The sequence below is a fragment of the Mastigoproctus giganteus genome, chromosome 7, assembly GCF_048544385.1.
Source record: "Mastigoproctus giganteus isolate SK-2022 chromosome 7, ASM4854438v1, whole genome shotgun sequence".
NCBI lineage: Eukaryota > Metazoa > Arthropoda > Arachnida > Uropygi > Thelyphonidae > Mastigoproctus > Mastigoproctus giganteus.
In genome coordinates, this window is record NC_143581.1 from 129805725 (window position 1) to 129832991 (window position 27267).

Below are 27267 nucleotides of genomic sequence, written 5' to 3' on the forward strand. Positions count from 1 at the left end.
TTTCATTTTTTTGTTTTTTAAACTAAAAACATTAATAGTAGTGCCGGTAACTGCAAACAAAATAGTAATATACAGGGCTGCTGCAAGTGGGTAGGTGAGGTAAGCGATGCTTAGGGACACTGTTCAAGAGGGTGAAAATTTTTTCGATATTGTTTTCTGATTGGTTAATGCTCATCGTATTTAATATTTAGGGCAGCAAATTTTATTTTGCTTTCTGGCGGCACATAGGAATGCAGCTCTACTGAATATAGCACAGAGGTAAAGATAACTTGTGGTCAAGGCTACTGTATGCAGCTGCTGAAAATTTATGCATAAGTTACAACTTAATATTTGCAGAGCCTTTCTTATTGGTAATTTTGGCATAACCATTGTATCTCATAACCAGTAAACTGTAGTGATTTAAATTGAAGTAAATCATGTAGATTAGCTTAGTTTTGTATTTACCTAGCAACAAACTCTCTTTTGTATTTACCTAGCAACGAACTCTCTTTTGTATTTACCTAGCAACGATGGATTCTATATTGAATGTTTTCAATATAGAATCCATCTTTTATTACTCTATTTGACTCTTCTCAGTCTGTAATATAGGTGGTGACAAATTTTTTTTTTTTTTTTTTTTTTTTTTTTTTTTTTTATGAAAACTCTTTCCAATCACAAAGAAATAATAACACTACATTAAAGTTAAACTTTATTTTTATTATTATTTTTAAAATTTTGTAAATTTCTGCTTATTTTCATTAACAAATTTGCTGTCAGTGTGTAGGGGTAGTACAAACACGAAATAATAGCATTGTTCTTTGTTACGTGGAGTCATTTCTAGTATTTGTGAAGTGTGAAACTAATCTAATTTCAGTAAAATGCTAAACTAATTTGACGTAATTTCGGAAGACATATGTGTAAGATTTTCCATTCATTATAAATTCCAAAAATTGTAATGCAATTTGCCATGTGTACTGCATGCAGATGTGATTTTTCTATTTCAAGCAGCATAAAACTGAGGAGAATCAGATATTTGTAAACAAAGAAGCATGATGACAGCATGCACTACATAGAAAGAAATGCAAAAATAGATGTACCTAATATTTATTTGCGACATTTGTCGTAGAACATAATCTTCATTTGAGTTATGCTGATTATGCAGGTGCAATTCAGAAATATGGTTTCCTGATAGTGAAATAGCAACAACAACAAAAGGGAAAAAAAAAAAAAAAAAAAGTGAAAGAACAAAACCAAGAGGCATTGTTAGTAAAATTGCATGGATAGAGAGAGAAATAACAGGTAGTGATGGCCATTAAAAAGGACCATTTTCAGTTGATACAGTTATCAGTAATCCATGTGATTCCAAGTTAAACTTGGCTACCATTAATATCCAGACAACTGCATATATGTAAATAATTTACAGGAAAACTAACACTGAGTACGGAAACCTATAACCTCTGTGAGAGTATCTAGTCTCCATAGAACATTCTGCCATTTTGTTTGTAAATGAGTGTTTTTTCCCATTCAGCATTCAAAGTGGTAAGCAGTTCAGCTCTGTTTTTTGGGAAATTTTGAGATATGGGCACCACATTTTTGGTGCTCATATCCTCAAACCTGTCCAACACAATGTGAGCAGTATGATATGGAGTGTTGTCTTGCTATAACAGGTATGGGCCAATAGCTAATGTGCTGCCACAATATAGGTAACACATTATTGCTAAGGATATCTAGATAGACCTAAGCATTCAGTAGTTTTGTTCAAAACAACCAATGGTCTCAGGCCAAACAATGAAAAACAGTCCAGAACCATCATGCTGCCTCCACCAGACTTGATTGTCTGGATGATACAGTCCATCAGGTAGCTTTCTCTAGGCATCTGTCACACCTAGGCACAACCTTCATACCATGTACTATGACTCATCACTCCAAAACACAGCTTTCCATTGATTTGCATTCTAAGAACAGCAGGCCTTATACCAAGCTAGATGGCAAGTGGCTTGTGTACTGCAACATTGCCATGGTACCCCATATCACGTGCCATCCTGTGCACTGTACTGGTGCTGATATGTTTCCAGTCATCCCACTAAGGGCATATGTGTGCTACAACAATGTCAACCTGCATTCCTAGCAGATGATTCTTTGCAGCACTCCCCTGTTGTACTGTGTCAGCTTCAGAGGTTTCCTCTTCTTTTTTGTGATGGTTTCAGCACTAATCCTCTTACATTTCAGTTTGCATCACCACTCATTGACCTGGAGATCTTCAGTGTTGTTGAAATGTCACATACAGCCTGATCAATCATACTGCTTGCCTTTGTGGAGACTTATGAGCATATTTAGAGTTGTCTGACCCATGGTAGTCAGGTAGGACATGACCAACTATCAGTGGGGGGGGAGTCCAAATATTAATGGTAGAGCAGCATATAATATATACAGGGTGTCTCAAAAATATTGATACAAATGTTTAGGGGAGGTAGGTAACATCTAAAGGAATATGAATCGCATAGGAACCCATAACCGGAAACGTCACCATAAGTCAGTATACGGCGCTGTTCATCGGTTTGTAAGAGGGAAAATTTCTGGTTTACTCATTCAAGCATTAGTCGTCGCACGAACAGCATGCATCGATATACAAACTGTGAGCTGGCAGACATGCACCTAGTGTATGGATTAGCAGAGGACAATGGACGAGCCGCTCAAAGAATTTATGGAGAATGCTTCCCAGACAGACATGTACTGGACCACCGTTTGTTTGCACATCAAAATTTGTGCGATTATGTGTCATTTAGAGGTAACAGGAGTAGTGTGGGCAGAACACGTTCCACGCGAACTCCCACCATGAAAGAAAGTGTATTGATTGCCGTACAGAATAATCCTACTACCAGCACACGTGCCATTCCTCTGCCTTAGGAGTGTCTTGTTGCAGTGTACAGCATGTCTGGCACGACGATTCCTTACACCCCATTCATCTCCAAAGGGTTCAGTTACTGCTCCCCCAAGATCATCCTGCACATGTGGCTTTTGTGCAGTGGTTTCTCAAAGAAAGTGTTCAAGACTTGAATTTTCCAGCCTATGTTTTGGTCACGGATGAGGCTTATTCAATCAGCATAATGCTCATGTGTGGGCTCAAGACAACCCACACTGTGTGCACCCGCATGCGGCACAACATCGCTTGCAATAAATGTGTGGGCAGGTATGGTCGGTGACTGCTTAGTCGGCCCATACCTGTTACCATCCCGCATGAACTCTGCTAGATATCAGATCTTTCTTGAACAAATTCTACCAGGGTTACTTTACGATGTTCCAGCAAATGTGAGACGCAACATTTGGTTTCAACATGACGGTGCGCCTGCCCATTATGAAAGGTGTGTTTGTGACCATTTGAACAGGTGTTTTGGGCATCAATGGATTGGCCATGGTGGACCCGTTGCCTGGCCCCCATGTTCACCTGATTTATCGAGCCTTGATTTCTCTCTGTGGGGGCCCTCAAATCTATTGTGTATGAATTGCCTGTGGAGACTGAAATGGATCTCGTGGCGAGACTCGTCTGCACTGCTGCTACTGTCAAAGAAACTCCAGGTGTGTTCGACAGTGTCCGCCAATCCATTCTGCGTCGGTGTCACGCATGCATTGCATATCATGGTGGAACTTTCGAGCATCTGTCGTAATATCATGAAATGCATCCATCTTGTACTCAATTGTTAATATTATGTCAAATAAATGTTTGCCACTAATTACTGTCTTGTGTCATTTCTGCTTCTTGTGCCTCTGCTACTACTTTCCTGTGACGTTTCCTGGTTATGGGTTCCTATACGATTCACATTTCTTTAGATGTTACCTACCTCCCCTAAATGTTTGTACCAATATTTTTGAGACACCCTGTATATGAGGAGTGGAAATAAAGTTCCGGAGTGGTGGTGTTGCTGTCATTATTATTATTATTATTATTAGCCATATGGTGCAAGGAAGTCTGAGGCTTATGCTGCACCAGCCAAAAAAAAAAAAATTCCGCATTACCCTGAGAGAGAGAGAGAAATAGAAGGGAATCACCAAGAAAGCGAAGAATGATGATATCCAGCTCAGGACCCTGGGTTTGCCAAGCCCATACTCACCAGATGTGAGCCCCTGGGGTTAAACAAGTTTGAACATAAATGGAATTGGTATGTTTTAGTTCAGACTTCCTCCAACAGTTGATGGTTCAGAGATTGTTCAGTAGGCTGACAGGTTGCAAGTAAACACCAGTTTTGTTAGTAGCATTAATGTTCTGTGTCACGATTTTGCAGTGGTGTAAGGAAACAATATCAAATTATGCTTTAAACTGGGAAAATTTGCAACAGAAATGTATGATGTTAAAAACATTTTATGGTAATGAAACGTTAGGTCACATCAGTATGTTTGAATTGCACAAGTGAACCACTTATGCCAAAGATGGACGTGAGGATGTTGGCAATGAACCAAGAAGTCGGCATCTGTCAACCTCTTAAAATGAGGACAGAGTTACAAAAGATGTGGCAATTGTGGAAAGAGATAGTTATTTTACCCTCAGAATGATGGCTAAGAAGTTGGATATGAATAAGGAGCCGATTCAGCAAATTGTGCATGAAGATTTAAGGAAAAGGAAGGTCTATGCAAAATTTGTGCCTCACAGCATAACAGATGAGTGGAAGCAACGAAGAGTATCATCCTGTGAATACTTCATCCAGATTTGTCAAGACAATCCTAATTTCCTCTACTGTACTGAAACATCCTTGTCTCTGGATCATACCAAAACACCCAACACTCATCTTAATGGAAATGAGTGTTGGATGTATGACCCAGAGACAAGGCACCAAACCATGCAGTGGACTTCAAAATCATCACCAAGGCCCCCCAAAAAAGTTTTGATTTACAGAAATCCACGATCAAGACTATGCCGATCATGTTTTTTGACAAACAGGGTGTGATTGAAGGGATTTGTACCTGAATGGGAGACAGTAAATTCTATGTATTTGCTTTCCTGTGTGAGGAACGAGTTGTGAGAGAAAAGGCACCTGGTCCTTTGTTGCACAGCAGTGGCCCACTCATTTCGTACCTGTTGTGAAGGCATTTATGATTAAACATGACATTGTACAGATAAACCAGCCACCATACTATCCTTGATATAGCACCAGTGGACATCTTCCTCTTTCCCAAGGTGAAAACTGCCCTCAAAAGAAAGATTTCAGAATGTTGAGGACATAAAGACAAATGTAACTGCTGAACTGAATATCAATTCTGTGGATGCCTTCATTACTCCTTTGAGAAACTTTTAGAACAGTGCATTCAGTTAGATGGTGATTACTTTGAATAAAATAAAACCACATTTCAGCTCCTTCACTTTTTGTCAGGTCAGAGAATGACTGCCACTTATCCCCAGAGCAATATTGCCTTAGTTGCTAATGCGCCTAAAAACCAAATAACAAACAAACAAACCAACCTTAACTTTTTGTCCTTTTTATTGCACCAGCCCAGGAACTTTATTGCCACACCTTTTATATTTAAAATAATTTTAATACTACAGTACTTTAGAAAATTTTAATTTGGTCTATTTTTATGTGGCGGTTGCGTATATTCATGTGTGTATAATTAGTCATTATACACACATGAAACTTAATATTAAGTGTAGTTATATAATAGATTAATGCATATTATGGAGAATTTTGTAAGATTACGTGAACCTTTCAAATATGTTCCAATTTAGTTGCAACATATTTGCTTATGTTTAAACTAAAACTAAGTTAATACTAATATTATAATATTGATAATGATAGATAAACATCCCCCCCGAAACTCCTGAGAAGATTTGAGTAGAGAAATAACCAAATGATATGAATGGCACATGCATATCCATATTTGTTGTCCCAATAACAGTTTTACTAATTACAATAGATTTTAGTGCTTTATTAGTAAGACCAATTTTTTTTGTAATTATTATCTGAAATTGGCATTGGAAATTAATATAAATTAAATTTATTGGTTAAAGGAAATAATAACAGCAGACTGGGAGTTGAACCCAAAGCCACCAGCTTACTTATATTTAATAAGCCAAGACTTAAGATATGCATGAGAGAGATGGCAAAGTGGATAAATGTAACTTTTCTATTTCCTCCCTAACCTTTTCCTTTACAAATTCCTCTTTTATTTTATTGTTTTTTCAGCATGGTTCTTTAGTTTAAGATAAATACTAAATTTGGATTTTGTATTAACTAGTAAAATTAAGATTTCACATTAATATTCTTATTCTTGGTGATTCCCCTCCCTTCTACTTCTGACTTACCCCAGGGGCTCACATCTGGTGAATATGGGCTTGGCACACCCACGGTTCTGAGCTGGATATTAGTATTACCTTTAGTAGAGGCATATGATACAAGAAAGCAAGCTTATGCAGCATCAGCCAAAAAAAAAAAAAAAAAAAAAACACTTCCATTTCACCCCTCCGTTCTTTCGAAATACCTGTCCAGCTGAGAATTAAATTTATTTAGGCTATCAACTTCCACAACAAGGGATGGAAGTCTGTTCCACCAACCAACTCCCCCCCCCCCCCGGCTAAAGGCAAATTTCCGCATATCTATCCTACATCCGTCTTTCCTCAATCTGAATTTATTCCCTCTCAGGTGATTATTCTGAGCAAGAGGAAGAATCCCATCGTCATTGAGCATGCTGAAACCATTCAAGGCTTTATACACCTCTATCAGATCACCTCACCGGTGCCTAGTCTCCAGACACTGTAATTTGCAAAATATAAGCCTTTCTTCGTAAGAGCAACCCTTTGTTCCATTCACTAATCTTGTTGCCCTTCTCTGTACTCGTTCCAGCAGCTCTACATCCTTCTTGAAATGAGGCCTTCAGACCTGTATACAGTACTCAAGGTATGGCCTGACCATTGCCTTATACAACGGAATAATCACCGCCTTTGTATATCATTGACAAGACACCATGAGCTACTCTTGCAGCCTGTCTACACTGCTCAGAGAACTTCATATATGCCTGCACAATTACCCCCAGGTCCTTTTCATTCTCTACCACTGTCAGTGTATTACCAAAGAGTTGATACGTTGTCTGGGGTTGCTGTTTCCCATATGTAGTCCTTTAAATTTGTCAATGTTAAACTTCATTTGCCACCTTTCAGCCCATCTGCTCAACCTTTCCAGATCCTGTTGCAGCAGCATAGCATCAGTATTGTCCTTAACAACCCTGCCAACCTTTGTATCATCTGCAAAATTGGACATTAAGCTTGATTTTTGGTTTTTAGGATCATTAGCAACTAAGGCCATATTGCTCCGGGATATGCAGTGGTCATTCCCTGACCTTTTCGCATCTTCCGTGTTTGGTGGTCACGGGCTCGAACCCCGGTCTAATCAAGAAGCGTGTGCTACGCACTGCTGCTCCTTCCCACATGGCAACGGAGGAGCCCTTTAAGCTTGATATACCATCATCAGTATCATTTATAAATACATAAAACAATAATGGACCCAACACTGAACCCTGAGGGACTCCACTAATAACATTAGTCCACGATGAGCAGTGTCCATTGATTACCACTGTCTGTCTTCTCCCCCTCAACCATCCCTTTATCCATAGCAGCAATTTGCCTCCAATGCCACACTGCTCCAATTTGTGCAGCAGTCTTCCATGTGCAACAGTATCAAAAGCCTTTCTAAGATCCAAATATATAATATCAAAGTTATTCCCTGCATTCAGTTCTTTTGTGACTGCATCATAGTATCCAATCAAATTGGTCAGGCAAGACTTCCCCTTAACAAAACCATGCTGTGTCTGAGCTATAACTGAAGTCTTGTCTAGATAATCCTGCACTGCTTCTTTAACCAGTGCCTCCATTAATTTTCCTGGAACAGAAGCTAAACTCACAGGTCTATAATTACTTGTGTCAGCCTTTGATCTTCTGTGAATTGGGGTCACATTTGCACATCTCCAGTCTATGGGTACCTCCCCTGAGTCCAAAGAAGCTCTCATAATTATGGCTAAAGGTTTGCTTGCTTCCTTTGCTGCCTCCTTTAATATAACTGGATAGATCCCATCCACCCCAGGTGCCTTTTTTTTATGTTTAACCTCAACAATTTCACCTCCTCTCAGTTATTACAAAATCTTCTAGCTCACTGCCAGAGTTTACTTCACCTCTGGCATTCCCCTTCCTGAATAACTCCTCATGTGTGAATGTAGATGCAAAATACTTGTTTAGTTTGTTAGCCACCTGAGCAGGATCCTCAACTGTTGAACCACCAATATCCAATGGACCAATCTGATTCATCCCTTTCCTTCTAGAGTTTACATAGGTAAAGAACTCTTTTTTTTTTTCTGTGTTTCTTTGCATCCTTTGCCAAGGATTTCTCATAATCTGCCTTTGCCTGCCTAATCTTCTTTATGACTTGGTTACAGACCAGTTTATATCTATCATAGGCTTCCATGTCAATCATTAATTTATATGTATCCCATTGGTCCGACCTTATAGAATTAAAATACTGTCTCAGACCGTCGTAGTCACCGTTATGAAAGCAAAAACCCTTCCCTTTATCCCTGATGGTAGTTACCTCTTTGAGTAAATCTCACTTCAGCACAATGTGATCACTGCCACCTAGTGGTTCCTTTATCTGAAGATTGTTGTGCATGAAGAATCACTACTGATAATCAGATCAAGAGTATTACTCCCTCTAAGCCTTCCAAACATGCTGATATTGAAAACAATCATCCAATAAATCCACAAAAGCCTTGCTAGTGTGTGAGTTACCAACCTACAAATTCCAGTCAATATCTGGGAAATTAAAATTCCCCATTATAAGACTCTCTGATTTACTGGCGCACTCTATTCCCCCCACTCTCCCAGGGTGCTTCCGTAGCCAGGTGAGAAGGAGCAGCAGTGCGTAGCACACGCTTCTTGATTAGACTGGGGTTCGAACCCGTCACCACCAAAAACCGAGGATGCGGAAAGATCAGAAAATGACCACCGTATATTCCCGGAGCAATATGGCCTTAGTTGCTAATGCTCCTAAAAACCAAATAAGAAACAACTCTATTTTCCTGTACAGTTTCTTATTATACTCATCAGAGTCATTAGGCCTATAGCACACTCCTACTCTCAATTTTGATCTCCCAATGCTTATATCACACCAAACTGACTCGACACTGCACTGTCCAGCAATGTTGACTGGCTTCACTTCCTTGGATTTTATGTATTTCTTAACTAATAACATAACCCCTCCTCCCTTCCTATCCTTTCTGTAGACATTATACTCCCCAAATTCCAGTTCTGCATTCCTTATATCTGTGTGACACCACGTCTCTGAAATCCCCACAATATTTGCCTTTGATGTTTTGAGCAATACCTCAAATTCATCACATTTATTTACTAAACTCCTAGCATTGGTGTACACGCAAGTATACATGCACCTGTTCTTTTTCTTAGCTACCCTAACACAACCCATGTGTGTTTACTTGTACCCCAATGATTCCCAGCAGTCTCTGAAATATCCTCTGAAAAATCTGCATCTTATTTTCCAGGCTGCGGCTCATTCCAATAGAAGCAGTGCAAGAATCACTTTCACCTCTGCCAGTGGCTACTGGCAATCTATTTGTCCTTGTATCCCCCCAATCTAGCAGTTTTCCGACCCACCTAACACTGACTCGATAGCATCAGCAAACATTCTTGATTAGACTGGGGAAGACCATCCCTGTAGAAACAGTCTCTCCTGTCAACAAGTGCAGACCAGGCTGAAAAAAATTCTACCCCGTGAGCCTTGCACAATATTTCCAGGGCCAAATTGATCAACAAAGCTCTCATCATATACTCCCTCCTATCGTGTCTGGGCAGAATTACAGACACTTTCAAATTCAACCCTAATTCACAGCTTTTTTTCAACAGTAACCTGTACTTGTTCAGTAATTCTGCCTGTCTCCTACTCTTAATATCATCAGTGCCAACGTGTACAACTATATCACCTTTTGTGCCCCTAAAAGATGATATCTGCGAGTCTGCTGACAAGGCTAGTAGGGGCCAGACGTGTTCAAAGCCGCTAAGTGGATTTTTCTTATTTATTGATTTGAAATTATTGTTTTTCTAAAACTTTTGATTTAAATTTAGTAGTATAGCATTATTTTGTAATATTTCTGATTAATCTGGTGTATTTATTCTTTACTCGGCCTTGTAATTGCATAAAAGTATCGGTAAGGGTATCAAATCCACGTGTTACAAGTTACAACTCCGCTGAACGAGAAGTTTTTTTAGCCAAATTTAGCCGCTTATTGAATATTTTTTACATCAAATTATTTTTTGTAAGTAGCTTATAGACCTAGTAAGGATCGTTGGTTTATTCTGAATTGGGACAGCGAGATTTGAAAGTTAATTAATACTTAAGTGTCCATAGATTACCGTTCGTAACTTCCGCCTTTGTCTTTGTCATACGATCGTTATATATCGAACCTAGATAGCGTTAGTATAGTATACGTTATAATATTTTCAGCGATCGGTAAAATCTATTAAGCTTGTTGAACTTCGTTGGCATTTAAATTGCACTTTTAACTAAATACATATACCGACTTAGATTACAAACGTAACATAATTAATTAATACATAACTGATACGGAAGTTATATAAAGGGAACTCGGAGATAATTAATACTTGACGCTAAAAAATATATATCCCGTTATAACTGTGTTGGGAGATAAGTTAGGGTTATAAACTGAAATTGAAATTTTATTTAAATTAAAAGTAATCATGACTCAGACCAGAGCAGCAAAACAAAAGGCTCAAGCTAATGGAAGTGCTGTGACTCAGAGGAGAACTGAGGGGGACAGTTGCCTTCTGAGTCACAGCCTTCTAAAATGCACAGCTTGCATGATGTTCGTGGAGCATTCAGGTACGGGACATGATATTGCCATGGGGGATGTCTTTGTGTGTGCACGATGCAAGGAGTGTATCGAAATCAGGCAACAACTCAGCGTTCTTATGGGCCTATATGAGAGCTTGAAGGACAGGGTGGATGCCCTCGAAGGAACTAAATTGAGGGGCCCATCAAGCTCTCAGCTGCCCACATCAACGCCAGAGCTTGCACTTGGTCATCGTGAAACACAGCGGCAACCCCCAAGGCAGAATGCGCTGGTCCCAAAGGAACTAGTAGTTGTTGGTGACTCTATTGTCAGGGAAACGGGAAACATGCTTTGTAAAAAGGATAGGTGGAACAGGACCAGGGTATGTCTGCCAGGGGCAAAGGTTGATGACGTTGTAGAGCAGATATCATCTTTTAAGGGCACGAAAGGTGATATAGTTGTACATGTGGGCACTAACGATATCAAGAGTAGGAGACCGGCAGAATTGCTTAACAAGTACAGGTCACTGTTGAAAAAAAGCCGTGAAATAGGTTGAATTTGAAAGTGTCTGCAATTCTGCCCAGACACGATAGGAGGGAGTATATGATGAGAGCCTTGTCGATCAATTCAGCCCTGGAAAGATTGTGCAAGGCTCAAGGGGTAGAATTTTTTTCAGCCTGGACTATACTTGTTAACAGGAGGGATTGCTTCTACAGGGATGGGATACACTTAAATAGAAAGGGTGCAAGAATATTTGCTGATGCTATCGAGGCAGTGTTAGGTGGGTCGGAAAACTGTAAGCTTGGGGGGATACAAAGACAAATAGATTAACAGTAGCCACTGGCAGAGGTGAAAGAGATTCTTGCACTGCTTCTATTGGAATGAGCAGAAGCCTGAAAAACAAGATTCAGGATATTTCAGAGACTGCTGGGAGTCATTGCGGTACAAGTAAACACATGGGTTGTGTTAGGGTAGCTAAGAATAGAAATAGGTGCAGGTATACTTGCGTGTACACCAATGCTAGAAGTTTAGTAAATAAATTTGATGAATTTGAGGTATTACTCAAAACATCAAAGGCAGATATTGTTGGGATATCAGAGACTTGGTGTCACACAGATATAAGGAATGCAGAACTGGAATTTGGGGAGTACAATGTCTACAGAAAAGATAGACTGGATAGGAAGGGAGGAGGGGTTATGCTATTAGTTAAGAAATACATAAAATCCAAGGAAGTGAAGCCAGTGGACATCACTGGACAGTGCAGTGTTGAGTCAGTTTGGTGTGACATAAGCATTGGGAGATCAAAATTGAGAGTAGGAGTGTGCTATAGGCCTAATGACTCTGATGAATATAATAAGAAACTGTACAGGGAAATAGAGTGGGCCAGTAAATCAGAGAGTCTTATAATGGGAGATTTTAATTTCCCAGATATTGACTGGAATTTGTGGGCTGGTCACTCACACACTAGCAAGGCTTTTGTGGATTTATTGGATGATTGTTTTCTACATCAGCATGTTCGGGAGGCAACTAGAGGGAGGAATACTCTTGATTTGATTATCAGCAGTGATTCTTCATGCATTAAGAATCTGCAGATAAATGAACCACTAGGTGGCAGTGATCACAGTGTGCTGAAGTGGGATTTACTCAAAGAGGTAACTACCATTAGGGGTAAAGGGAAGGGTTATTGCTTTCGTAAAGGCGACTACGATGGACTGAGACAGTATTTAAATTCTATACAATGGGACCAACTGATGATGTTACCAACAGCAAATGCAAAATGGGAAGCATTCAAAGAACTTATCTTGGAAGCTACTAGACTTTACATACCAACTAAGAAATATTGTTCAAGGTTTAGGCCTAAATGGATGTCAGATGAACTGATGAGGCATATGGCAGAGAAGAAACATGCATGGGATACATAGAAATTAACACATGACACAGAAGCCTATGATAGATACAAGTTGATCTGTAACCAAGCTACAAAGGAGGTTAGGCAGGCGAAGGCAGATTACGAGAAATCTTTGGCAAGGGATGCAAAGAAAAACAGCAAAGAGTTCTTTACTTATGTAAACTCTAGAAGGAAGGGGATGAATCAGATTGGTCCACTTGATATCGACGGGTCAACTGTTGATGATCCTGCTCAGGTAGCTAACAAACATCATAAATGAATATTTTGCATCGACATTCACACATGAGGAGTTATTTAGCGAGGGGAAAGCCAAAGGTGTATTCAACTCTAGCAGTAAGCTAGAGAATCTTGTAATAACTGAGAGTAAAGTGGAGGAGAAATTGTTGAAGATAAACACAAGAAAGGCACCCGGGGTGGATGGGATCTATCCAGTTATATTAAAGGAGGCAGCAAAGGAAGTAAGCAAACCCTTAGCCATAATTATGAGAGCTTCCTTGGACTCAGGGGAGGTACCCACAGACTGGAGATTTTCAAATGTGACCCCAATTCACAAAACGAGGATCAAAATCTGACACAAGCAATTATAGACCTGTGAGTTTAACTTCTGTTCCAGGAAAATTAATGGAGGCACTAGTTAAAGAAGCACTGCAGGATCATTTAGACAAGACTTCAGTTATAGCTCGGACACAGCATGGTTTTGTTAAGGGGAAGTCTTGCCTGACCAATTTGATTGGATACTATGATGCAGTCACAAAGGAACTGGATGCAGGGAATAACTTTGATATTATATACTTGGATCTTAGAAAGGCTTTTGATACTGTTGCACATGAAAGACTGCTGCACAAATTGGAGCAGTGTAACATTGGAGGCAAATTGCTGCTGTGGATAAAGGGGTGGCTAAGGGGGAGAAGACAGAGAGTGGTAATCAATGGACACTGCTCGTCGTGGACTAATGTTATTAGTGGAATCCCTCAGGGCTCAGTGTTGGGTCCATTATTGTTTTCTGTATTCATAAATGATATTGATGATGGTATATCAACCTTAATGTCGAAGTTTGCAGACGATACAAAGGTAGGCAGGGTTGTCAAGGACACTACTGACACTATGCTGCTGCAACAGGATCTGGAAAGGTTGAGCAGATGGGCTGAGAGGTGGCAAATGAAGTTTAACATTGACAAATGTAAAGTACTACACATGGGAAACAGCAACCCCAGAGCAACGTATCAACTCTGTGGTACTACTCTGACAGTGGTAGAGAATGAAAGGGACCTGGGGGTGGTTGTGCAGGCAGATATGAAGTTCTCTGAGCAGTGCAGACGGGCTGCAAGAGTAGCTCACGGTGTATTGTCAATGATATATAGGAATTTTTCTAGCAGGGATAAGGAGGTGATTATTCCCTTGTATAAGGCAATGGTCAGGCCACACCTAGAGTACTGTATACAGGCCTGGAGGCCTCATTTCAAGAAGGATGTAGAGCTGCTGGAACGAGTACAGAGAAGGGCAACAAGATTAGTGAATGGAACAAAGGGGTGCTCTTACGAAGAAAGGCTTAAGATTAGCAAATTACAGTGTCTGGAGACTAGGCACCAGCGAGGTGATCTGATAGAGGTGTATAAAGCATTGAATGGTTTGAGCATGTTCAATGCTGATGGGATTCTTCCTCTCGCTCAGAATAATCACCTGAGAGGGCATAAATTCAAATTGAGGAAAGACAGATGTAGGATAGACGTGCAGAAACTTGCCTTTAGCCAGCGAGTGGTTGGTTGGTGGAACAGACTTCCATCCCTTGTCGTGGAAGTTGATAGCCTAAATAAGTTTAAGGCTCAGCTGGACTGATATTTTGAACGAACAGAGGGGTGAAGTGGGAGTGGTTTTTTTTTTTTTTTTTTTTTTTTGGCTGATGCTGCATAAGCTTGCTTTCTTGCATCAAATGCCTCTACTAATGCTAATGCTAAAAGCCGCTCTACAAAGTCATCAACATTTGCCCCTGGCAGACATACCCTGGTTCTATATCATCATTCTTCTCTTTCTTGGTGATTCGCTTCTCACTTTCCCTCCCCCCCTCTCTCTCTCTCTTAGGGTAACTCAGAGATTTCCTTTTTTTTTTTTTTGCCTGGTGCAGCAAAAGTCTCAGGCTTCCTAGCACCATATGGTTGATAATTCAGACTTTTTTTTTTTTTGGCTGGTGCCGCATAAGCCACAGGCTTCCTTACACCATATGGCTAATAATATATATATATATATATATATATATATATAATTTTGATTATTATTTCTCTCTGTCGCGGATTACGATTGTGAATTGGAAGCTCCGAATTTGCAAATTTTATATATATTTTAGCACGATAAGAAAAACTCCAGAATCACGAAAAACGTTTTTGGGGATTGAAATAATTATCTATTTCAGAGTTTTGCTAGCTCCAAAATATTAAGAATAAACAGTGTTCAAGCAATTGTTTTAAATAATATTAATTTCTTATGTGATTCCCTGGTTACGGTTTCAAGTGGAACAGTGTTCATTTCTCTCCGTCTAAGAATGACCTCGAGGTTGCTGCTCCACTTGTGTGATCATTTGATGAGTGAATTATAAGAGTGGTTTATTGTAATTTTTTAAAAAAAATAAAATATGCTCCACTGTGATCCCAATAGGTCAGAAAAATTTCCAGCTTGATCGTACTGCTTTGTTTTAGCCGATAAACCCGAGCAACAGTTAACGGTAGGACGTGCATTTTGTGCGACGTGTGGGATCGATCATACAGTAACTGTTAAACCAGATGCTGACTTTTACTGATTTGCCTTTATTGTTTAAATGAATATATCAGAAGTAATGCAAATGTGGGAGCCAAAACTTTGGTTTGCGCTAAACAAATGCGCCACTGCGTAGTCAAATGTTTGATTTTCACATTGCAAACATTTTGGGAGTTATGAGGAATGCTGCTAGGTAATGCTTTTTTATAAATATATAATTTTGACCGCAGCAATTCCTAGTTTTTAGATTGCGTATGGTGAAGAAAGTGTAGTTGTATGTAACTTAACTAGAACGTATCTCACATTAAGTGGGATTTCATATCAACTCAGTCTGCGCCCGTGAAAGCAGGTCGTCGATTCTTTGGCTTGTCACGTGATGTAAACGTCAGAACTGCGAGGCTTGCTGAGCAGCGACACGAAGCATTGAGAGGCGTTTATGTTCGCGCAGTGTATCGAGCGGAGAGGTAAGATGCGTTGGCTCTGTGCAGGTTGTGAACTGCACGGAAACTGTTGCAGCATGAGAATATAAAGGAAAATGTAATTTTATGTATTGCCGACTGCTCTTTGTTTTGTGTGTTTTTTTTTTTTTAATGCCTTGGTTACTTTCACTGAAGGATTGCTAAAAACATGACACGTAGGTTCTCTCGAATTAGAAAGCAGTATCATCCAATGGCAGTCACTGTGGCAACTGTAGATTCTTCCTTCGACCGCAAGCCTGTTTGCAGGTTAGTCCATTTTACACTCGGTCAAGGGGTGGAGGATCTTCAAAATAATGGATATTAGTGCTTACCCTCCTTGCAGCACGATATGAATTTAAAGTATGTTTAAAGATTTTTCCAGTTTTTGTTAATTATGTATTATGTTTGGCTGTTTTTATATTCCACTATTCAAAACTAGGTTAAAGGAATAATTTTATGCACTGTAGCTGTGCTGTTACATGTTTGTAGCAGTTTCGTTAACTCATTGAGTTGATATATTCGTTATAGTAATTACCCTGAAATTGAGGTGATTGGTTGGGGTAACTTTTTTTTTTTTATGTCAGGAATTTTTTGCTTATTTATTTATTTATAAAAATAACAATCACAATATTGTTATTTTTATAAATATTTTAATTTAATCAAAATGATAGATTCATATTAATTTTTTTCAGCAGGTCTAGTTGAGATACTTAAAATAACAGGAATTATTGCTAGCAAACGGACTCTGTATAGAGATCCATATAGTACACTGATTGTTGATGTTCTGACGCTGAGGTAATCGATGCTTATTTCTGATTGGGTGCAGATTCATGTTTCATTCTCCTCTAAGCCTTAATTTGTAATCTGTATAACTTCTATTATTTAGCCCCAACCCCCTCTGCATGTGATGCCATCCCCTAAAGTTTTTTGTATATGGAATTCTAAGCACTATTACCGGAACGAGTAGACTGCTGAGAAAGGCATTGTGCTTGTACAATCTACTTAAAGTGACTGTACAGAAGTGGCCGCTTTCGGCAGGTGGTTACAGTATGCAGAACTTTCAGTTTTCATATGTAAAGTGATTTTTTTTTTTTTTTTTTTTTTTTTTTTAAATCTATTATATGGCCAAGAAAGGTATAGAACATGTAACAAAACTTTTCCATTTACATAACATAAAAGCATGCAATAATAATGAATTATGTAATTCAAATAAGTATATATTTAGGCCTGACGTAGCCGAGTGGTCAGGGGCGAGGGTGCATAGCACGCGTTCCTTGAGTGGACCGGGGTTCAAGTCCCTGACTACTAAATACTGTACTATAAATATTTGTATTGACGATTTATTATAAACTCTACTGACTTGGTTGTCGTGCCGGAGTATAAACAAAAAAAATTTATAAAAAATAATATTTAGAAGTAAAACATATCCTCAAAGTGTACATGCTATACGTGTTTATACAAGAATAATAAAACTTACTGTAGCTTGTTTAGATGTCCTTTGTTTGTTAGAAATATGTTCATTTTGTTAGTTGAATTTTTGCCTTCTGCAGTTTATATTAGTATGCATTTTACTTTGTAAGTTTACAATACTGTTTCTTGGCACTTTGAATGGCTGTGGCATGTTTGCCACATAAAAAAAAAAATAACATTAATAAAAAAAATAAAATTGTCAGTTGTCCAATATATATATAATAAAATTTGTTCCACAGTATTTTTGGAATCAAAAAGAACACTATTTGCCCAGAAACCCAGATTTGCTATAAAATTTAAGTGTTTAAGTATATGTGAAATTTTATTATCTGTAAAACGCTTTCTAATACATTCTATTCTAGCAAAGGTCAGTGTTTAAAAATATTTGCATACGATACTTTAACAATTGGGTATTAGTAGTAAATCTTCATTCCTTTGTATAAAACAAAGAATACTTTTCAATGTAGTCTTTGTTTTATCTATTAAAAAAAAAAGATTTTGATAGCTTGGCCCCAAAGGTGTTTCACTTTATTATTATTATTAACCATATAGGGCAAGGAAGCTTGAGATTCATGCTGCACCAGCCAAAAAAAATTTCTGAGTTACCCTGAGTGGGGGGGGGGGAAATCACCAAGAAAGGGAAGAATGATGATAACCAGCTCAAGACTCTGGGTGTGCCAAGCCCATACTCACCAGATGTGCCCCTGGGGTGACTTTAGTAATGGAAAGCAAAACCTCACATGGTCAGATTATTGGATAGTTATGAACATGTATTAAAACTTGCTCTTTTTCTTTCATATGTTAATAATGACAGCCTCCGTAGCCGAGTGGTCAGGAATGGGAGTGCAGTAGCACCCACTCTCTGAGTAGAGTGGGGTTCAAGCCCCTGACTGCTAAATACAGTCGATTTGCCAACCCACACTGGACCAGCTTGGCAGATTATGGTCCATTTCCCTCAGCATGAATTGTTGAGGAGGCTTCCATCCTGCAGTGGGTTGATAATGGCTGCAGTTTGCTTTTTTTTTTTTTTATTATTTAATGTTAATAATGTCTTGCAGCCATTTTCAGCAAACAAATTAGTAATATATCTATCGTTAAATAGAGGTCATCCATGCATTTTTGCTTTCTGTGGTAGTTTCTCTATTTGGAAGTGTTTGAAGCATCAGAAGTTTGGGGATTGTGACCAATGAGCAGTTAGTTTTTACCTTTTGCACTGCCTGCAAGTAAAACTGCAGTGCTCCTTTATTATCTTTCCAGTTCTGGAAAATGAGTGCAGAAATCTTCAGTGATAGCTAGGTTGCCAATTGTTATTATCTGATAGTATTTTTTGATCAAATATTCTGATTTTGTTAATTTTAAGTTAACTGGGTGATGCTGTAAGAAGCATTAAATTTAATCTTTCAGTGAATTTCAGCTTGATTTCCTAAAAAGAATTCCAAAATGCCATTTTTATTCAAATCGAATATTTTTGATCCAAAAATAAACAGCCTCACTTATAGTAATTTTCACAAGCTTATCTGTATAGGTACACCATTCCTGCATTCTGAAGTACCGAAAATGGAAGCACTTTCAGAAAAAATACTGAGATTTTTAAAAATACATAATTCACTCAATAAGCTCATTATATATAATCAAAGCACTAAAATTTTAGAATAACAATCAAAATATATTTCTATGAACCAGAAATTGTTACATTTAGTAATTGTTTGAAACCAGATAATTGTTAATAAATTGACAATTATCTAGTTTCAAAAATATATTTCCGATTACTCATTTTTAAAACCATTCTAGTATCTTTTTTTTTTTTTTTTTTTCCTTTTCCTGATTGACTTTTACTCCCCACTTCTAATTCAAAACCAAACCGAATTCTAATGATTAATATTAATAGGCAAAAGCTTATTATTGCTTCTTCATGAATATTTTTTGATTAATATGATTTTAATGGTGTTAACAGTTTACTTATTTGGAAATGCTGTGCTGTCATTCTCCAATGACTTTCTGTAAATCAAATTTCTTTTTATGATTAACCCTATAGTAGGTTGCCCTATTTTGAAACAGTGTCATCCACAGGTCTGACAGACCCAAATGTAAAAGTTGAACATGAGAAATACAAAAGATGATTGAAAAATCTGTTGCATTTGTATGCTAATTTATTAGAAGACTAAATGCACAAGACATAATTTCTTATGGGTTTAGGTAATTAACTATATAATACCGGTGTAGATACACTATGGTTACACCCATAAATTTGAACTACATATGTAGTGTAAAGGCATTGTTTTAATTGTATCAGATATTATGGGTGCCTTGACAATGAGATAGCTGGTATTGCACTACTTCAAATAAATAACGCTTCTCTAGTAGAGAAGACTACTGTTATTTATTTTCAGTGGGTACCACCACCCAGATGATCGTTTCGAAGCTAGTGGGCTTCATCAGTGGGTGGGCAGGTACCCTGATAATGCAACATGCCATCACAGTTGCAAAGTTATTTCCACAATATGAGAGATGCCAAATGTTGTTCGTAATAATGTATTAGAAGATGAAATGCACAATATATAGTTTCTTATGGGTTTAGGTAATCAACTATATAATATTGGTGTAGATACACCATAGTTTACCCATAAATTTGAACTACATATGTAGTGTAAAAGCATTCAAAGCTGGTGGGCAGGTACCCTGGTAAAAGATGCCTTTACACTACATACGTAATTCAAATTTATGGGGAAAACTATGGTGTATTTATACCGATATTATATAGTTAATTACCTAAACCCATAAGAAATTATGCCTTGTGCATTTCGTCTTCTAATACATTGTTACTAACACCATCTTGGCATCTCTCATATTGTGGAAATAACTTCAACTGTTGATGGCATGTTGCATTACCAGGGTACCTGCCCACCCACTGATGATGAAGCCCACTAGCTTCGAAACAATCGTTTGGATGGTGGTACCCACTGAAAACAAATAACAGTAGTCTTTTCTACTAGAGAAGCGTTATTTATTTGAAGTAGTGCAATACCAGCTATCTCATTGTCAAGGCACCCACAATATGAGATACAATTAAAATGATGCCTTTACGCTACATACATATTTCAAATTTATGGGTAAACTATAGTGTATCTGCACAGATATTATATAATTTGTATGCTAATGTAGGCATCATAGTAAAACAATGCCAGAAAGTCTGTTCCTGTAATATTTTTCATAAATTATGAATGCAATTGAACAACAATATAAAAAAAATTCAGAAGATGGAGCTAAACAGAAATCATTTTATTTAAAATGAATTTTAAACAAAACTAAGCCAGCAGTATTAACCAAGCACCAATAAATTCCAATATGCCATTTTTATTCAAATTTAATATTTTTGTTCCAAAAATAAATAGCCTCCCTTATAGTGATTTTTACAAGTGTATCTGTATATAGGTACACCATTCCTGCATTCTGAAGTACAGAAAATGGAAGCACTTTCACCAAAAATACTGAGATTTTTAAAAATAATTCACTCAATGTAAATACACAAGCACTAAAATTTTAGAATAACAATCAAAATATTTCCATAAATCGAAATATAAGCTTATTGTCTTCATCTTTTGTCCATAACTACTCTACTTTCAGTGAGCAGACTTTCAGGAAATTTTATATTTGCCTCTTAAAAATATTTGTCCAGCTATTCCAAATTGCATTAAAATCAGACCAACAGAAGAAAAAAAAGTAAATTGCAGCCATTATCAACCCACTGCAGGATGGAAGCCTCCTCAAGTGGGACCTACTTATGATGTTACCAACAGGAATTTTTAAATGGGAAGCATAGAAGGAATTAATCTTGGAAGCTACTAGGCTTTTCATACCAACTAAGAAATACTTTTTAAAGTTTAGGCCTAACTTTATGTCAGGTGGACTAATGAGCTCATGGCAGAGAAGAAAAGGGCATGGGATGCATATAAATTATCAGGAGGCACAGAAGCCTATACTAGATACAAGCTAGTCTGTAATCAAGTTGCAGAGGTCAGGCATGTGAAGGCAGATTACGAGAAATCTTCAGCAAAGACTTCTTTACTTAACTAAACTCTAGAAGGAAGGGGATGAATCAGATTGGTCCACTTTATATTGATGGTTTCTGTTGATGATCTTGCTCAAGTAGCTGAGAAACTGAGTTAGTATTTGGCACCTACATTTACACACGAGGAGTTAAAGTAAATGAATGCCACAAGCTTATCAGATTGTAACAGGGAGCTAAAGGATTTTGTAATTGAGAGAAAATGGAGGAGAGACTCCTGAAGTTAAACATAAGAATCTAGGGTGGATGGTATATCCAGTTATATTAAAGGAGACAGCAAAGGAAGTAAGTAAACCCTTAGCCATGGTTATGAGAGCATCCTTGTACTCATGGAAAGTCCCCATGGACTGGAGATGTGCTAATGTATTGCCATTTCACAAAGGGTGACACAAGTAATAACAGAAATGTTAGTTTAACTTCTGTTCTAGGGAAAATAATGGAGTTATTGGTTAAAGAAGCATTGCAGGGTCATCTTGACAAGACTGCAGTTATAGGCCACACAGTGCAGGTTTGACCTATTAGATTGAACACTATGATGTGGACACAATGGAACTGGAATGCAAGAAATAATTTTGATATCATATACTTGGATTTTAGAAAAGCTTTTGATACCGCTGCCCACGGAAGACTACTGTATAAATTGGAGCAGTATGGCATTAAGGGCAAGTTGCTGCTGTGGATAAAGGGATGGTTCAGTGGGAGAAGACAGTGATAAACACTGCTCTTCGTGGAATAATGTTACTAGTGAAGTCCCCAAGGTTCGGTGTTGGACCCATTGTTTACTGTTTTTATCAAGAATATTGAAGGTATATCAGTGTTAATGTCCAATTTTGCAGACAGTGCAAAGGTTGGCAGGTTTGTTTATGATGGCAGTGACATTATGCTACTGCAACAGGATCTAGAAAAGTTGAGCAGAGGTAGCAACTGAAGTTTAAAATTGACAAATGCAAAGTACTGCATATGGGTAGCAGTAACCCCAGAATAACTTGCCAACTTTGTAGTACTACACTCAGGGAAGTGGAGAATGAAAAAGACCGGGATGTTATTATGCAGTCAGATATGAAGTTTTCTTAGCAGTGCAGACAGGCTGCAACATTAGTTAATGGGGTCTTGTCAATGATATACAGGAATTTTGCTTGTAGCAATAAGGAAGTGATTAACCCCTTGTATAAAGCAGTGGTCAGGTCACACCTTGAGTACTGCATACAAGTCTGGAGGCCTCATTTTAGCAAGTATGTAATGCTGCTGGAATGAGTAAAGAGGAGGTCAACAATATTGGTGAACGGAACAAAGGGTTTCTCTTACTAGGAAAGGCTTAAGTTCTGCAAATTGCAGCATCTGGAGACTAGGCACCTGTGAGGTGATCTGATTAAAGTGTATAAAGCTTTGAATGGTTTGAGCTAGCTCAGTGCTGATGGGATTCTTCCTGTTGTTCAGATTGTGCACCAGAGGGGTCAAATTCAAATTGAGGAATACAGATGTGTGGAAATTTGCCTTTAGCCAGAGGGTAGTTGATTGTTTGGAAGAAGCTCCCATCTGTCATTGTGGAAGTTGACAGCTTAAATAAATTCAAGGCAGTACTAGACAAGCTTTTGGAGTGAATGGGTGGATGAAATGGGAAGGTGTTGTTTTTTTTTTTTTTTTTTTTTTTGTCTGAGCTATATAAGTTTGCTTTCTTGCATCATATGTTTCTGCTGATGCTGCTTTGTTCTGGGTTTTTATATTAAAAAAATTGGAATGCAGTTAACCAGCGTCAGGTGGATGGAGATGACATGAAAAACTTAATGTTGATAATGTCTCTCCTATGGTAGGCCATAAAACTTGGATAGGCAAGGGTATTAAAGGAGATTGACAACTTGGCGTTGCTGTCCTTATGATTGTTTTTTTTTCCTGTAAAGATAGCTGCATGCATTTCTGTGAAAAAGGATGAATGTGTGAGTGAGCTTATTACTATTCAGAAAGAAATGGTAATAGATTTAAAGCTTAAATTAATGTAGAAAATAAAAAGATTTTGAAGCATATGTGTACAACTGTCTTTGGATAAATGTTTAACTGGACTGGTAGAAGCGTGGCACCCTCTGAACAGTATTTAAAGAAGAGGCTAGAAGTGGTGAGAACAGTCTTATGAGCACTTATTCGAGTTATCAAATTGAAGAGTACAACAAGAAGTTGTTAGGATTTGGATATGGTTCAAAAGAAGTTTTGAAAGAAGACAAATTAACCAACTTCTAGTGAAAACAATCCTAAACAGGCAAGCAAGCTGTTTATTATAAGCATGTTATTCTTATTAATGTAGAAATATCTGTTCATGTTCTTCTCTTCTGTTTTGAAGAAATGCAATTTGCTTGTTTCTTATAAATATTATGCCAATATTTTAAAATCCAAACACAGCTTTTCAATCTAGTCATATCCATGTACTAAGGTCATTATTCCTGAACACATTGAAGAATTTTAAGTGCAGATTTATTTTACTAACAGTTTCAAATCTTCCATTTTGAGAGCTGACTACCATTGCAGACTGACCTGAAGAATGATTATGATTAATCATAGGCATTTCTACTTCCAAGTTTGTAGAGCCTAAAACAAGAGGACTATTCTTTTGTTCATTGAGGAAGTACTTTATTACTACATGTGATTACATGATGCACAAGTTCCCATTTAAAAAAAAAAAAAAAAAAAATCTTATAAATGAAATAGCACGAAATTTTATCAATTGACAGTGCATAGTTTTCAAATTTGAAATGTTTTTATGGACAGGTTTCCAGTACTTCTGAATATTGTTAAAGAAATGAAACAGATGTTTTTCAGTAACAGTTCCATCAATTTCAGTTTGAGAACCTAACAGATGCTGAAAAAAGGACTTCTGTACTTGTACAGTGGTCCTTGGTTGGTGGACTGAGAAATGCACTAGGGAACTTCATATATAAGTTTATTCCAAGTCATGTGGTAGTAGACAAATCCTTGTAGCATTGCTGAGTGAGAGAGGATCTTCAGCCAGGTGAGAAGAACAAAAATTGACTTCAGATTTTCTCCCTCATGAAACTTTGGAAATATGGAAATACTCTTGAGAGTCAAGTCTTAGATCACCACCCATATATACTGGGTGGTGATCACTGAGGTCCAGCACTGTATATGTTTTGTTCTAATGCTGAAAAAAGGTCGGGTGGCAAAATTGTAGAACTACAGCCCCTGATCAACTGATGTCAAACAGAAACTAATGAAAGAAAAATTCTAGGTAAACTATTGTTTGAAAGCATACTGTACTCATAAACAATCCTGCTTTATTTTAATATAAAATGCATATGTTGTGAGTAAAATTTAATTTAAAACCCAAAAATCAAACTTTAGAAAAAAATCTGCTTCTTTCTGAAAATTTGCTGCTTTCTCATGTTCTGAAAAAGCTCCTATGTTCCTTCTGTTTTTCTCAAAAAATCTGACTGCTTCCCACTTACAGTTACTTGATCTGAAGCTTTTTGAAACTCAAAATCGGGAGCTATCCATTATTCTACTCATCCTCCATTATAGGCAGTAACAATTAGCATTGGAGTATATGTAATAAAATCCATGCCTGGTGGGTATGCCATCTTGGTGACCTTCATTGATCTGCTTTATGAAAATTCTATCAGAATTGGCTGATGAGCAAATTGATCCTTAAATTACGCAAATATTACTACGAGCAGATATATAAAATGTGTTTCTTAATGTATGAGAATGTTTCAGTTACCCATCTGATTTGCTGCACAGTGTGTTTTGTGGTATTTTACTTCTGTTTCAGATGATTGGCTATTCTTAGTTGTTAACATTGTGGATTTCAGGATAGGACAACAAAATCACATCGATTGATAATGATGGATGGGCATATTTCCTCATTTTCAACATTCAACATCTCACATTCAACTGGTATGTACATATTGTACATACCAGGAACTAATGTGGCTATTGAACACTTTTTTTTTTTTTTTTTTTCTGTGGTGAATTAAAACTGTTGAAATCTTGCAGTTAAAAGTAGAAATGGTAAAAAGCTATAACTTTCTGCTTTTTGTACAGGTGTTCAAACTTCATATTAACAAAAGCAGAACACCTTGTATTAATGTAGCTGTATTATAACAAGGTATCATGCGATCCTGGAAACTATTTATCACATTGTTTCTATGGAAAAAAAAATTCCAAACAACTAACTTAAGAACTTCTGAAACACCACAATGATCTGTCACTTTCTGGAACACCATAATAATTGAACATGGTGCTTAACACGCTCCACAATACTTGTTACAGGATGTGTAACAAGTGTTGTGGGGTGTTCAAGTTTTGTGCCAGTTCTCCAGATTTATGATAGAGAATCTGTTTTTTTTCTCTCAATATGGCCTCTCCTCCATCTTGCCATCGACTAGATTTGGTATCATAGAATTTGTCTATTTTTTAAAAAATTTCTTTCTCAGTCTTTTTTCTTTCTGCAAAAAATAGTAAAATTACAATTTTTTAAAAAAATATGAATTATTTCTTCTTTCATTAAAGAATATGGCCCTGATAAACATCTGAGAGTAGTTTGCTGTAATTGTTCAGTTAGCTATATATACACAAAGGTGTTCAGTGAAAGTGCATCACCTAGGAATTTCACATTTCTAACCCTTTTTTCGCAATGGTATGTTATATTAATGACTAGCATCACAAATAGAAATATAAACAAAAGATATTTATTAATAGTTAAGGCAAAGATAAATAATATTTGACAGGTGCTCTCAAAATATTCCAAAATGAGCATTTGCAGCCTTTATACAACAGTTTTGGTAAACACTACAATTATGGCTGAAATGTTATCAGAAGCCCTCAGTTCATCATTTTAAATGGAAAACAAAATGAAAAGTTCACCAGGTGCAAACTGATATTTAGTTGAACCGCCTCTGGCCCTTATGACAGCAGCACATGTCGAGGCATTGACAAGATCAATTTCTGAAGATAATTTGTGGTTCTAAACACTAATTATGAAGCTCATGAAGGGTCTTCTGATTTCTTTCTGGCAACTGTAGATTCCACACGATGCCAACAGTTCTCTATAGCAGGGGTGGTCGAGTCGATTGCGATCTTCCAGTTGATCGCGGATTTAATTTCTGTCGATCACAACGAATTTTAAACATACAGTCATCGCTCGATTTGTGCACCTTGTGCAATGTAATTTTTGAGATGGTAGATCGCGGCACATTTTGAAGGAAAAAAGTAGATCGCATCACAAATTAAGTAGGCCATTCCTGATCTATAGGATTCAGGTCCAGGCTGTTTCCTGTCCAGCTAACAGTTGTAATGGACCATTCTTCCATTTTTTTCACCTGTAACAAATGTAAACACATTACTGTCAAACCTCTAATGCAGAAATGAAGCTAAAGTAACTACAAAAGTGCCTACTTATACTTTTTGCCCAATAACAAGGCACAGAGTCACCCTGAAGGATGCAGTTACTTTGCAGGTTGAAATGGTCTCTAATGGTTGGCAGCAGTTTGCCTTCCAGTATAGCCAGGTATCCATTGGCATTTATGGAACCTTTTATAAACTGCAGGTGACCTACTCTGCAATACGAAATGCACCCCCATGGTGCATTTCGTATTGCAGAGTAGGTCAGATGCACCCCCATGGTGCATTTCGTATTCCAGAGCAGGTGACCTACTCTGCAATGCAATACGAAATGCACCTCCACAATACTTGTTACAGGATGTGTAACAAGTGTTGTGGGGTGTTCAAGTTTTGTGCCAGTTCTCCAGATTTATGATAGAGAATCTGTTTTTTTTCTCTCAATATGGCCTCTCCTC

General features: G+C 37.6%; 1 protein-coding gene across 4 annotated transcripts in view; it reads left to right on the plus strand.

The window, feature by feature from the left end:
• LOC150083194 (protein Gawky-like) overlaps positions 1-27267 on the plus strand; it is a 295134-nt gene that overhangs the window by 20224 nt on the left and 247643 nt on the right. Inside the window, exon 1 of one of the 4 annotated variants that reach the window (XM_090377900.1) lies at positions 16094-16197. The exons of 2 other annotated variants lie outside the window; for them this stretch is intronic. The gene's annotated coding sequence lies outside the window, so the exon portion shown is untranslated. Of the gene's footprint in view, positions 1-16093; positions 16291-27267 lie in introns of those variants that run through there. One more of the 4 variants, XM_090377899.1, reaches the window with a different exon arrangement.